Here is a 5,586-nt window from a genome sequence, read left to right as displayed (position 1 = left end):
GCTACCTGATCAGTGAAAAGTGGTAGCTTCGGCTACCTGATCAGTGAAAAGTGGTAGCTTCAGCTACCTGATTAGTGAAAAGTGGTAGCTTCGGCTACCTGATTAGTGAAAACTGGTAGCTCCAGCTACCTAATCAGTGAATAGTGGTAGCTTCACCTATCGAATGTGAAAAGGGATAGCTTCGGCTATCGAATGTGAAAAGGGATAGCTTTGGCTATCGAATGTGAAAAGGTTAGGTATACTTTGTGTATACCACATGAAAAGGTTATGTACACTTTGTATGTACACTTGAAAAGGTTATGTGCACTTTGTGTGTACACTTGAAAAGGAAAGGTATACTTTGTGTATACCATATGAAAAGGAAAGGTATACTTTGTGTATACCATATGAAAAGGAAGGGTATACTTTGTGTGTACCATTCAGAAAGAAACGTACACCTTGAGTGTACAATTGGAAAAGAAAAGGTCCATCAGAAATTCAATAATTCAGCGATAATGATATACATAGTGATATAAAGAAAAATGATATGATAAACTCATCTATACTTAGTTGATACTAATATGATGCATATGATTGTCCTGTTTGCATGAGTGGTTGTGCTAAGAGATAGCACAGGTACATACTCGAAACTCATGAGTATATGTTTGACATGTGAAATGAAATGGACTTGTGAAGAGAGTGCAAATGAATGAGTGATATTTATGAGAATAATTTCTATGACAAGCTTGTGATAATGATCATTATATTGTACCAAAACAGATTTGGACAGCAGCATTGGTCTGACTTTGAAAATCCACTAAAAATAGTGGAAATTGAGTTAGAAATTAAATCTTAATGAGTCTAGTTTCACATAAAGGAAACAGTGAAAGCAAAAGAATTTTGTATCATGAGATATTTGAATTCTTGTGAGATAGATTTGGAATGATTCCAGACTCCCCTGTCTCAACTTTGTAAAATCAGTAGAAATTATAAAAAAAATAATTATGAGTTAAAATTCATATGAATGAAATCTTTAATGAGTCTAATTTCAGGAGAAAGAGAAGGGAACATTATCGGAGTCTTGTATTATAAGATAATTAAATTTTAGTAAAGAAAGGTCAAAGCTGCCAAACAGTAAAACATGGGAGACTTTAAATAATAAATTTTACTTATTGGCTAACCAAAAATTTTGAAAAATTTATGATGGAAAGTTATATGAGTCTAGTTTCTGGAAAAATTTACAGATCTTAATTTGAAGTTTCGTAGCTCTAGATATAAATGATTTAGTGACTGTGACTCAAGAAAATAGCTTAACCAGAACATGTGTAAATGTACAATTGGGATAGTTTTACTATGAAAGCATGTTAGTAAATTGCTTATTATTTTCATGCGAGCTTACTAAGCATAAAGCTTACCCCCTCTTTTCCATTTATTATAGTGTTGTCAGGTTAGATCGGGGTTGGAGAATCTTCGGAGGCAGCATCACACTATCTAGCCAACACCTTGAGAGTATAAACAAATATGCTAGAATTATCAAGTAAGTGGCATGTATAGGGACCTAGTTTTATAACATGTGTTATTATAATTTGGCCAAATATATTGGTCTTTAGTGAGCTAATGATTCTGACTTATAAATCTAGCTATTCATGTTATGTCTGATATTGGTGATGTGCATGTGCTTGTTTGCCATGCATGGTTGTTAATATGTTATGTGTTGTTGTGAGAATGCCATGTTTGTGTCTTGATTGTGGATATATAATTACTCAAATATGCCATGTCAATTTCTATGAAAATGAATAAGTGTATGTAGGTAATTAAGAGTGACAATTGGCTTGGAAAATAGCCTTGAAATTGTCCACACGGATAGAAACACGGGCGTGTGTCTAGGCCATGTGAGACACATGACTTAAGCTCACGGGCGTGTGCCTTGGCTATGTGACCCTAACTTGTTCATGACCAAATGGATAGAGAGCTTCATGGGCACAGTACACGGGCGTGTCCCAAGCCACACGGACGTGTATGACCACATGACCTAATTCCACACGGGCATGTGACTCTCCGAAGCAAGAAAATTTAGTTAAGTTGCCCAAAGATTTTCAAAGTCCTTGGTTTAGTACTGAACCTCCCCAATGTATGTTATAGGTTTCGAAGACCTATATAAGGGACGATATGCATGTGTTCGAGATGTTTTAATTTTTGGTGATAATTTTGTGGCCCGGTTTTGCATGTTGTGAATGTTTAAGTCTGGTAACACCTCGAACCCTATCCCGGCGTTGGATACGGGTGAGGGGCGTTACAAGGATGCCTATGACCACCAGATCCACTTAGGGTTTAAACTTATAATTTAGAGGAACCGGACTCTAGCCAATTGTCACTCTTGTGGGACCGTCTGACACTAGATCATTCACTTCCCAATGGCGAATGCCACGCCATTTTGTCTCTTGGGCTCGACAACCACTGATGTAGTAAGCTAACGGATTGACTGTGAACCTTTTCAAAATATACAAAGCGGTCGTTCTTTGCACAAGTTGAAAAGATCACTTTTGAAGGGACATGGATGGAAGTGTCAGCCCCGTAATGCGTAGAAGTGATGAATACTCCTTGAGAAGGCTAAGCGCGAATTCTAAGCCTCATGAACCCTTTATGGGGATTTTTGACAACCTTTGGCTAGATGGATTTAGTGGCTCATGCTTTTGGGAAAAGAAATAGACTTAATAAAAAAAATGGAATTTTATTGAATGGAAAGAACAAAGGCTAAGTTTTGGAAGAGGGAGTGTTTACAGAAAATATGATATCAATTTGAGTCACTCCACCCTCTATTTATAGTACTAGGAAACCTAGTCTAGTCCTACTTAAATTTAAAAAAGATAAATACAGATAAATAAAGATATTTAAAGATACATAAAGATAAATGGAGATGAAAGCTAAAATAAAATCTAAATAATAATATTTAACAATTATCTTAATATAATTAAAAATAAAATAGAGTCTTTTATTCATAAAATCTCTTCTTTTGTACTTTTTTCCTTATGTCATCCATACTTGCATTTTTGGCACCACATTTTTCCTTATGTCGCATGTTGGCCCATTTTATCTTCAAATTCGTGCTTTTTGCCCTTAAATTTCCTTTTGCCTCCAATTTAGTCCCTGAAAGATAAAATACCATAAATAGCTCAAATTAGTAGGGCCATACTCAAAATAAACATGCAATTAGCACATAAAAATATGTCGTTATAGAGTATTATCATAAATATGCAATGTCTTTGGTGATACAATCAAGGTATGTTTGGTAATGTGGTCTATTGATGAGATGATAAATTTGTGTGTACAATAAGGTAACTAGAGAGTAGTTAAATTAAGCCTAATGAAGGTGAAAATGACATGAATGATTTATGGCAGGATAAATGTTGTGTGTATGATAGATGTTGATATGGTATTGGTATGTGATGGTCATAATTGTGAATGGTTTGGTTGATCTTACATGCTTGAATTTGTGCCATGTGATGTTGTGTAAATATGCGCAAGTGAGGGAGGAAAAATGCGTTGGTAAATAGCCTTGTTTTTGTCCACACGGGTAGAAACACGAGCATGTGTCTAGCCCGTGTATGACACACGATTAGCCCCATGGGTATGTGATCCAGCCGTGTGTCCCCTGCACCTAATTGTTGCAATACAGAATGCTCAATAACGAGCTCACGGGTATGAGACACGACCATATATCTCGGCTGTGTGAAGGACATGGCCTTGGGACACGGGCGTGTGTCTTGGCCGTGTGACTTCAATTTGTTTTTAAGTGACAAATAGAAAGTTACACGGGTTAGGGACATGGGCGTGTGTGACCACACGGCCTGCCCACATGGGTGTGTCCCAAGCCACACAGACGTGTGACCCCTATTTTTAGCAAAAAATTTCTAAGTGATGTAAAAATTTCTAAAGCTCTCAGTTTAGTCCTGAACTGCTTCCAAAGTATATTTTAGGCCTCGTAGGCTCGTAATAGGGACATTGTGATTGAATACAAAAGGTTTTAATTTGAACGTAAATTTATAACCTGAAAGTGTATGTTTGCTTGTGTTTAAGTCCGGTAATGCCTCGTAGCCTGTTCTGGTGTCAAATACAGGTAAGCGCTGTTACATTTAGTGGTATCAGAGCTACAGTTTAGTCGATTCTCGAACTAATGTAGCTTATGTGAGTCTAGCTATACATGCCATATTACTACCTGTGATAGTGTGATATCTCCCGTCTCTGATGAAATTGTTTTGTTGAGACAGAGATGCTTTCCAACCGAGCTACTTTCAAAAATGCTGAAAGTGATACTAAGATATTTGAAAATGTGTATGTGATGAGTTGAAACTTGGAAAGGTATGAATAAGAGTTCATGATATGTATGTGATGATGTATAAAATGAAATAACCATAAGTTGAGAAATATGGGTAAAATGTCATCGTGCCAGTTGAACGTTGTTTCGATGGATTATGGTGATTTTATGAAACAAAATGAAAGTTTATATTGTGATAAACTCATCCATGTTTGTTTTACATTCATATAATGTTATGTGCCTAACTTGTTTGATTAAGTGAATGCGATAAGTAAACTTACTCAAAATTTATGGGATGTATGTATAAGTGTACTTGATTGAATAAGATAATCGGAAAGTTCGTGTAATGTAAATATGCATGTTAATTTGCCTGAATTAAATTGTATAACTATGATGAAATTATGATGATGATGAATGTTAACTCACATGTTTGTATATATGAGAGTCGAGTTAGAGGCTTTACGACCTCACCCCCTTACCAATGTGGTATTTTATAGCGAAATTTCATGAGATTTATGTTGAATGAGCTCACAAGTGAGAGACTAAAGAGTTTAGTGGTGGAATAACTAATAATGTGGTTAGAGTTGAGAATAATTTGGCAAGTGAATATAGTTTTGGAAAAGATGCCAAGTTATTCTAAATATCATTCGGATTTCAGAATGTAACAGCCCAATTTTGGGGCTAGTCGAAACAGTGGTTTTGGAACCACTAATCTGAGGCTGGAGAAATTATTTTTAATATTGTTTTATGTGTTAAAGTATGATTATATGAGTGCATGAAAATTTTGGTGAACTAATTTTAGAGTTTGCTTGCTTTTTTCGAAAAAAGGACTAAATCGCATAAAGTGCAAAAGGTTTGTTTTACTACCTGAAAGTGTTAAATGGCAATGAAAAATTAAATTAGAGGTCCTTAGTGAGTAAATAGACCACAAATTTATTAGTGGCTGGACATGGAGCCTTAATTCATGGAATGGCGAAATGTTAGGTGACTTAATTGATAATAAAATATTAACCTAAAAGGCTAGCTATCATATTTTTCATTTTCCTTTCTTCTCCACCAAAAATTTCAGAAAAGAGGGGATTTTGAGAGCTCAAATTTCAGCAACTTCTATCCCTTGCAAATCAAGAAAAACGGAGTCCGGACCCAGACCGGGGGAAGGACAAGCTAGTAGACTAATTCAATCTAGTCGCCCATTTTTTGTATACCGAGGTAAGTTGTACGTAAAGAATACAAATTTATTGTTATTATGTATTGAACAATTAATATGGAATAAAGTTTTTTTATTATTGTTG

The sequence above is a fragment of the Gossypium arboreum genome, chromosome 13 (genome assembly GCF_025698485.1).
Source record: "Gossypium arboreum isolate Shixiya-1 chromosome 13, ASM2569848v2, whole genome shotgun sequence".
Lineage (NCBI taxonomy): Eukaryota > Viridiplantae > Streptophyta > Magnoliopsida > Malvales > Malvaceae > Gossypium > Gossypium arboreum.
The sequence above is the reverse complement of the archived record's forward strand: the minus strand, read 5'-3'. Positions refer to the sequence as shown.